The sequence below is a fragment of the Triticum aestivum genome, chromosome 3A, assembly GCF_018294505.1.
Source record: "Triticum aestivum cultivar Chinese Spring chromosome 3A, IWGSC CS RefSeq v2.1, whole genome shotgun sequence".
Taxonomy (NCBI): domain Eukaryota; kingdom Viridiplantae; phylum Streptophyta; class Magnoliopsida; order Poales; family Poaceae; genus Triticum; species Triticum aestivum.
This window is the reverse complement of record NC_057800.1, coordinates 13,555,265-13,565,404: the sequence shown is the minus strand read 5'-3', so window position 1 is coordinate 13,565,404 and position 10,140 is coordinate 13,555,265.

The following is a 10,140-nucleotide window of genomic DNA, read 5'->3' as shown; positions in this document are numbered from 1 at the left end:
TCTAAGATGAACTAGCAGATCTGACAATTAACTCACGAATCCTCCTTCTAATAGCATTTTGGGCATCAAGATGAGCTCAAATGAAAATGATGCAATGGAATAAAATGATGTACTCGTCGAGGCGAACATTTTGATATACTATATGTCCAAAACGGAGTTACGAATGCGGAGATACAACAGGTCAAAGTAGGCATAAAAATTAGGGTTAGGAGGGAAAGTCAACCAAAAATATCTCCAGATCCAGATCTGCACGGGTTACGAGGATCGCCGGGGTGCACTGTTCGCCGGAGTTCTTCGGAGATGGCCGGCCGGAGTGGAAGACGAGGCGGCCGGAGAGAGGGAGGCCGGACTTGGCACGGTTCCCGAGGGGCGGCGAGGCGGCGGGGGACCCGATCCGGCGCCGGGTCGAGGGCGCGGCTACCGGAGTTCGTCGCCGGCGATGCCGCACGGCGGCCGGAGCTTGAGAGGAGGCGGCGGGGCGAGCGAGGCTCCTAGGCGGCGCGGGCGAGGGAGGCAGGCGGTGTGGAGGCAGCGTGGGGCGCGGCCCGCAGTCGCGGCGTCGGGGGCCGGAATTGGGCCTTCGGGCCCGGCGGCGGTGGAAGGTGGCGGCGCCACGTGGCGTGACCCGGCTGGTCGAAGGCGGCGGCGGACGCTGTCCGGCCGGGGGCGGACGTGTCCGTCGGTGGCGGGGATCTGTTTTTTTAGCTAGGGTTTCGGGGAGAGGGAGAGATCCGAAAACGGAGGGGTGTATATATAGGCATAAGTGAAGCTAGGAGAGTCCAAATGAGGTGCGGTTTTCGGCCACGCGATCGTGATCGAACGCTCTAGGACATGGAGTAGAGTTTGGTGGATTTTTGTGCCAAATTGGAGGGGTGTTGGGCTGCAACACACACGAGGCCTTTTCGGTCCCTCGGTTAACCGTTGGAGTATCAAACGAAGTCCAAATGGCACGAAACTTGACAGGCAGTCTACCGGTAGTAAACCAAGGCCGCTTGGCAAGTCTCGGTCTAATCCGGAAATATTTAAACCCCACACGCGAAAGAAAGCTAGAAATGACCACCAGAGGAGAACGAAGCGCTGGAATGCAAAACGGACAACGGGGAAAATGCTCGAATGCATGAGATGAACACGTATGCAAATACAATGCACATGATGACATGATATGAGATGCATGACAATGATAATAACACACGGAGACAAAGACCCGAACCCAAGAAATAAATATAGCTTAACGCCGAAAACGGCAAGAGTTGGAGTACAAATAGGGAAAGTTACATCCGGGGTGTTACAACACTCCACCACTACGAAAAGATCTCATCCCGAGATCTAGGACTGAAAGAACTCCGGGTACTCAGAACGGAGGTGATCCTCGCGTTCCCAGGTAGCTTCACGGTCGGAATGGTGTGACCACTTGACTTTGAGAAATTTAATTGACTTGTTGCGAGTGTTGCATTCAGTCTCTTCAAGAATAGCAACTGGGTGCTCACGATAAGAGAGATCTTCTTGGAGCTCAATGTCCTCGAAGTTGACGGTGCGGTCAGGAGTCTTGAAGCACTTTCGAAGCTGAGAGACATGGAACACGTCATGAACATTTGCAAAGTTTGAAGGAAGCTCGAGCTGATAGGCGAGGTCGCCTCTCTTGCTGACAATCTTGAAAGGTCCCACGTATCTAGGGGCAAGCTTCCCTTTGATACCGAAGCGACGAGTGCCTTTCATAGGAGAGACGCGGAGGTAAACATGATCTCCGATCTCGAAAGCCAAATCACGGTGCTTACTATCATAGTAGCTCTTCTGGCGGGATTGGGCTGCTTTGAGGTTATCACGAATGACTTTGCACATTTCTTCTGCTTCTGTGATTAAGTCATTACCCAAAAGCTGACGTTCACCGGTTTCAGACCAGTTGAGAGGGGTACGACACTTCCTGCCATACAGAATTTCAAAAGGGGACTTGCCCGAACTTGCTTGAAAACTATTGTTATAGGAGAATTCAGCATAAGGAAGACAATCCTCCCATTTCATGCCGAAGGAGATCACACAAGCTCTGAGCATATCTTTAAGAATCTGGTTGACACGCTCGACTTGACCGCTTGTTTGAGGATGGAAAGCAGTGCTGAAGCGGATGTTGGTGCCCATGGCCTTCTGGAAAGAATCCCAAAACTTGGAGGTAAAGATGCTGCCACGGTCTGAAGAGATCACTTGAGGAATACCGTGCAGAGAGACAATTCGAGAGGTATAGAGTTCCGCCAATTGAGCTGCAGTGATCGACTCTTTGATAGGCAGAAAGTGAGCCACTTTAGTGAGTTTGTCGATGACAACGAATATAGTATCATTGCCACGCTTGGACTTTGGGAACCCAGTCACGAAGTCTATTTTAATGTGGTCAAACTTCCATTCTGGAATGGCAAGAGGTTGGAGGAGACCTGCTAGCCTTTGGTGTTCTTCCTTCACTCTTCTGCAGACATCACATTCATTCACGAATTGAGCGATCTTGCGCTTCATTCGAGTCCACCAATAAGCTTGCTTGAGGTCCTGATACATCTTCGTGCTCCCAGGGTGGATGGAGAGGAGAGAATTGTGAGCCTCGTTCATGATCACTTTACGGAGGTCATCTTTGGGCACAACAATACGATCCTCGAAGAAGAGAGTGTCCTTGTCATCAAGGCGGTAGCACTTGTACTTGGACTGACTCTTGGCAATCCCAATCTTCACCTTTTTCACCATAGCATCAAGAAGCTGGGCTTGGCGAATCTGGTCTTCTAAGGTAGGAGAGACTAGAAGGTTGGCGAGGAAACCTTGAGGAACAACTTGCAGATTAAGCTTGCGGAAAGCTTCACAAAACTCGGGTTGATAAGGCTTGAGAATCAGACTGTTGCATTAGGCCTTTCTGCTCAAAGCATCAGCAATCACATTGGCCTTGCCTGGAGTATACTCGATACTCGGATTATACTCTTGAATCATTTCGACCCATCGAGTTTGCCTGAGGTTGAGATTAGGCTGAGTGAAGATGTACTTGAGACTCTTGTGATCAGTGAAAGTGTCCACTTTTCTTCCCAATAGAAGATGTCTCCAAGTCAAAAGAGCATGCACAACTGCCGCCAACTCGAGATCATGAGTGGGGTAGTTTTTCTCATTAGGCTTCAACTGGCGAGATGTATAAGCAACAACTTTCTTCTCTTGCATCAAAACTGCGCCAAGACCTTGGAGAGAGGCATCACAAAAGACCTCGTACGGCTTGGATTCATCAGGCGGAGTCAGAACTGGAGCAGTGATCAATTTCTCTTTCAAAGTGTTGAAAGCAATATCACACTCCGGAGACCAAACATACTTGACGTGCTTCTGAAGAAGATTAGAGAGAGGCTTCGCGATCTTAGAAAAGTTTTCAACGAATCTTCGGCAATAGCTTGCGAGACCGAGAAAACTGCGGAGTTGCTTCACATTTTGAGGAGGTTCCCAATTCACAATTGCAGACACCTTCTCAGGATTCACAGAAATGCCCTTGGCAGAGATGATATGACCAAGATAAAGAACCTCATCGAGCCAAAATTCACACTTGGAGAACTTGGCATAAAACTGATGTTCTCTGAGCTTATCAAGAACCAAACGCAAGTGCTTGGCATGATCTTCCTTGTTCTTCGAGAAAACCAGAATGTCGTCGAGATAGACCAAAACAAAGTCATTGGTGTAGGCGTTGAAGATGAAGTTCATCATGCGAGAGAACGTCGGAGGAGCGTTGGTGAGGCAAAAAGACATGACAGTGTATTCATATGAACCAAAGCTTGTTCTGAATGCTGTCTTGGGAATATCTTCTTCACGAATGCGAATCTGGTGATAACCCATACGGAGATCAAGCTTGGAGAATACTTGGACACCTTTGAGTTGTTCGAACAGCTCATTGATGTTGGGAAGTGGGTATTTGTTCTTGATGGTCTTCTTGTTCACTGGACGGTAATCAACACAAAGTCGGTCCGTTCCATCCTTCTTCTTCATAAAAATAACACCACAACCCCACGGAGAAGAACTAGGCCGGATGAGACCCATTCTTTCTTGCCCATCGAGTTGCTTCTTCAGCTCCTTCAACTCTTCAGGTCCGAGCTTGTAAGGACGTTTGCACACAGGTTCCGTGCCAGGCTCAAGTTCAATAATGAATTCAACTGGCCGGTGCGGAGGCATTCCTGGGAGCTCTTCTGGGAAGACGTCTTGATATTCGCAAACAACTGGAATTTGCGAGATGGCATCCAATTCACCCTTCTCATTGAGAGAAAACAGACGAATGGTATCATCACGAGCGGCAAAGACAATTACATCCTCAGATGAATGAGTCAATTGAATCTGCCTGGCTGCACAATCAAGCTGAGCCTTGTGCTTAGAAAGCCAATCCATTCCGAGAATAAGATCAATATCCGAGTCACCGAGAACCGTAGGAGAAGCCAAGAACTTGTAGTCACCCAAAGTGATAGAAACATCCGGAACGATGGAGTTAGCGTGCATGCGCTTACCGGGAGAGACAACTGCTAAAGGACTAGGCAAAACTTGTGAAACCAATTCATGCCTATTTGTAAATGGTCTCGAGATGAAGCAATGTGATGCACCAGTGTCAAAAAGAACTTTTGCAGGAATATCATTAACAGGAAGGTTACCCATGATCACATCTGACGAGTCCTCTGCCTGAGCTGCATTCATCAAATTGACCTTGGCATGCTTGGGGTTATGCTTGACCACAGCTGTACTTGTCGATCTGACAGGAGAAGGAGGAGGAGGACGCCTCTGGTTGAAACACTTGTTGGCATAGTGACCCTTCTGTTGGCACTTGTTGCACGTGACCTCTGAAAGCGGACGGTGATACGGAGCACTCGATCTTGGAGTTTGAGACGGAGTCTTGTTCTGAAAGCCAGGGTTGGGTGGGTGGGAAGAACCACTGCCACCTTTACTCTTCTGTTGATACGGCTGACGGAACGGAGGAGGAGGAAGCCAAAACTTCTGCTGCTTGGCCACTTGAGTAGAGGAAGAAGGAGTAACATCTCTGACTCGCTTCTTGAAAGCATCACACCTCAACTAAGCAGCCTCTTGCTTCAGTGCCATGTTGTAGAACTCATCGTATCTCAAGGGCTCAAAGAGGACAAGAGCGAGCTGAATTTCTTCTCTGAGACCACCCCTGAACTGACATATCATGCTCTTCTCATCAGGCACGTCCTGCTTGGCAAAGCGGGCAAGCTTCTGGAACAACTTGTTGTAGTCATAGACAGACAAAGAGCCTTGCTTCAGATTGCGGAATTCCTCACGCTTGCTTTCAACCACACTCTGCGGAATATGATGAGCTCGGAAATCTCGACGGAAATCATCCCAAGTGATAACACGTCCACCTCTGGAGTCCTTGTACTGCTGGAACCATTCTGCAGCTTGATCTTTGAGTTGGAAGGAAGCGAACTTGACAAAGTCCTCAGGCCTGACGTTACTGCACTCGAAATGCTTACACAGATCCACAAGCCAATCGTCAGCATCGGTTGCCTCAACACAATTGCTGAAACTCTTTGGCCCGTTAGCAAGGAACTGGTTGAGTGTAGCAAAGTGACTCTGATTGCTGCCTTGATTCCCTTGACTGCCTTGATTGCGCTCTTGAAGAATTTGCATGATCAGCTGTGTGTTTACATTGGTTGCGGCCATCACAGCTTGCCATGCCTCTGGAGGAGGTGGAGGTGGTGGCGGATCTTGATTCTGGTTCTGACTGGTGCTCTTAGCGGGAGCCATCCTGAAGAGGTTGACCACCGTTAGCACATTGACAGATAAATGAAGCTGAAACCAACGGAATGAAAATTGCAACATATAGTCTTCACATCCGAACAAAATGAACGAATGCATTCCTCTTCAAATGGTCACATATCCATAAATTGAGAAGCCACGTAGAATTAAGGTAGAGAAATAAATCAACAAGTTACGGATCAAGAACGAATAATCGGTAAGAAATCCCAATCTCAAACCATTATCCGTGGAAGAAGAACTAGAGCTACTAGAATTCCCACCTATGAAACTCCCGAACCTTTCCGGTTATGCAATCAGGTGTTGGGGATACAGGGGAAGCATAATATCTCACCCAAACTAGCAAATCCTACATCCAGCTGTATCCATCCTTCAACACATAACCAAGAAACCTTCGGAAACCATCTACCTCAACCTTCGAAAAGCATCTGTTATACAAGTTATGGCGATACTCCCGAACTCCCGCCCCAGTACTGGGTGGCGTCGAGGTTATCTCACCAACGAACTGCATAAAAGAGATTTTCGATGTCGGCGGACATATCTCAAGTATTCCAGAATTGCAACGATAAAATTATGATGACAACACCTCAGAGCTCAACTCCCCGGGACACTTCCACTAAACCCCTGACAGGAGGCACCAAGTCAATGTTCTCATCATAAGCCATCGGAACGATTCCAAGATACTCGCGTGATCCTAAAAAAAATTTAGTGAAATTTGAGAAGAGAAGAGTCAAAACTCTACGTCAGGATGCCTTACCAGAGCGATGAGGAGACTGGGAAGTAAAAGAATTCCTAAGCTCTCCGATATATAATTCCTAAGTGACTCAAAACATTTTTCTAGACACAACTCGGCTGCTAAAAACGATCAAGCAATGGGGCTCCTAAGGTCGGGGAAGGCTCTGATTACCAACTTGTAATGCCCTCGATGCGGCTATAGCTCCCACGTGTCGAGGCACGACTTAGAGACATAACCGCATTGAAAGCAATGTCGCAAGTCAGGCAATCATTACAACATCCCATGTAATATATAATAAAAGGGGGAGATACATAGTTGGCTTACACTCGCCACGTCACATCAAAGTTCATAAATAACATCCATCATACAAACACTCATGGCCCGACTACGGCGCCAAAATAGAAGAGAACCCAACATGCGACAAGGCCCCGAATCAAACCCCAACTAGGCACCACTACTGATCATCAGGAAAAGACACGTAGTAACGCTGAGAGTCCTCGTCGAACTCCCACTTGAGCTCGTACTCGTCACCTGGAGCGGAATCACCTGGACCTGCATCTGGAGTGATAGTATCTGTGAGCCAAAGGGACTCAGCAATCTCGCACCCTCGCGATCAAGACTATTTAAGCTCATAGGAAGGGTAAGGCAAAAATATGTGGAGCTGCAGCAAGCGACTAGCAAGTATGGTGGCTAACTTGTTCGCAAAAGAGAGCGAGAAGAGGAGGCAAAGCACGAGCGAGAAACTAGAGAGCAACCTGCGCAAGCATAACTCCAACACCGTGTCCACTTCCCGGACTCCGCCGAGAAGAGGCCATCACGGCAACACACTTAGTTGATTCATTTTAATTAATTAAGGTTTAAGTTATCTACAACCGGACATTAACAAATTCCCATCCGCCCATAACCGCGGGCACGGCTTTCGAAAGTTCAATCCCTGCAGGGGAGTCCCAATTTAGCCCATGACAAGCTCTCACGGGCAACGAAGGAATAGACCTCCTCCCAAGACATTCCGATCAGACTCGGTATCTCGGTAACTCAAGACACTTCGATAGGTTAAAACAAGACCAACAACACCGCCCGAATGTGCCGACAAATCCCGATAGGAGCTGCACATATCTCTTTCTCAGGGCACACTCAGATTGTCCTAGGTACGGGTAGGCCAGCCCAGAGTTGCCCCTGGTGGCCACCAGTAGCTGACAGGTGGACCAACACTCAGAGGAGCACTGGCCCGGGGGGGGGGGTAAAATAAGATGACCCCTGAGTCTGCAAAACCCAAGGGAAAGAAAAGGGCTAGGTGGCAAATGGTAAAACCAAGGTTGGACATTGCTGGAAAAGCTTTAATCAAGGCGAAATATCAAGGGGTTCCCATTATAACCCAACCGCGTAAGGATCGCAAAATCCGGGAACATAACACCGATATGACGGAAACTAGGGCGGCAAGAGTGGAACAAAACACTAGGCGAGAGACCGAGCCTTCCACCCTTCACCAAGTATATAGATGCATTAAAATAACATAGCAATATAATGATATCTCAACAAGTAAATAAAAGATGTTCCAACAAGGAACGGCCTCCAATCTTCACCTGCGACTAGCAACGCTATAAGAGGGGCTGAGCAAAGCGGTAACATAGCCAATCAACGGTTTGCTAGGACATGGTGGGTTAGAGTTTCAACATGGCAATTGGGAGGCTGACAAGCAAAAGGTAGGCATCGTAGCATTGGCATAGCAAAGAGCGAGCAAACTAGCATAGCAAAGATAGTAGTGATTTCGAGGGTATGATCATCTTGCCTGCACAGTTGTCAGAGTTGACTGGATCCTCAAAAGCAAACTCAACGGGCTCCTCGGTAGCGAACTCGTCTCCCGGCTCTACCCAAACAAGACAAACAAGCAACAAAGATATAATCAACCACGTGCAAGCTCAAACAATAAGGTGCAAAGATGGTATGCTATGTGGGATGCGATGCGGGATGCAAAATACAAGACATGACAGGAAATGCATGAACCTGGCCTCAACTTGGAATTCCAAGGATGCCACTGGAAAGATGAGATGAAATCGCTTGAAAACGTTATAAAGAACGCCGGAATCGGAGTTACGGTTTGGAAATGGCAAGCGTTTCAAAAATGACACCGGTCTGCGATTTACAGCAAGTAGGCATCTAAATGCAATGAGATGAATATGCTTCAGCCACTAAACATGACAACAAAATACATGGTAGGGATGCACACGAGATGCTTAACAAAAGACTAGCACTGAGCCACGGCCAATTCATCCATTATGAGGTTCAAACAAGCATGACAAAAACGCAAATGCAAAATAGATTTCAGACTTAGTAAAATTAACACTTGTCTGAAATCTCAGATCACGAAGCCCTCATCGGAGCAGCAAAACAACATGATACATGACCTGATTAAGACAAGTAAGAACATGACATGGAGCTACTCAACAAGCTTAACAAAAGACCGAAAGTGACCTGGGGCCAAAAGGGTTCACAAAATATACTAACGGGCACACGAACATAGCTAAAACACAATCAGTTTTTCGACTTAGTGATAATTGAGACATGCTGAAATATAACTCACGAAGGCATGTAAACGAGTTCGATGCACTCACTACGGTGCAAGTCATGGCAAGGCAAGCATACATTCATTAAGAAGGCACAAAATTCTAGCTAGACATGGCAAGAACAATGGCATAGCATGCACGGATCAACTACAATAACATCGGCAAAATCGCAAACGAGTTGACGATCTGCCCAGATTCACCATGAAGCAAAAGTAGAGCTCGATTGACTCAAGCTAGGGTGCTCCATAATTGCAAACAAAGACATAGATGGATAGAGCATAACATGATTAACAAAACTCCTTTACTGATCATCCTCAAAAGAGGCACGGATCACTAGAAAACAAGCTGAACATATGGCATCATGAACTAAAATAATCCCAGACTTAGTGAAAACAACCAAGTCTCTGAAAACACATTTCCCGGGTGCCTCTCTTTGCAAGCTTGCACAAGTCACCACACACATCCTAAAAATGCATGGGTTGCACCTCCGAAAAGAAGAAAAAATCCTTAACAAAACATATGAAGGACTCACAGGCATAGCATGCACACAACAATCATGGCAAAAATGACAAAAGTCTAAGATGAACTAGCAGATCTGACAATTAACTCACGAAGCCTCCTTCTAACAGCATTTTGGGCATCAAGATGAGCTCAAATGAAAATGATGCAATGGAATGAAATGATGTACTCGTCGAGGCGAACATTTTGATATACTATATGTCCAAAACGGAGCTACGGATGCGGAGATACGGCAGGTCAAAGTAGGCACAAAAATTAGGGTTAGGAGGGAAAGTCAACCGAAAATATCTCCAGATCCAGATCTGCACGGGTTACGAGGATCGCCGGGGTGCACTGTTCGCCGGAGTTCTTCGGAGATGGCCGGCCGGAGTGGAAGACGAGGCGGCCGGAGAGAGGGATGCCAGACTTGGCGCGGTTCCCGAGGGGCGGCGAGGCGGCGGGGGACCCGATCCGGCGCCGGGTCAAGGGCGCGGCTACCGAAGTTCGTCGCCGGCGATGCCGCATGGCGGTCGGAGCTTGAGAGGAGGCGGCGGGGCTCCCAGGCGGCGCGGGCGAGGGAGGCAGGCG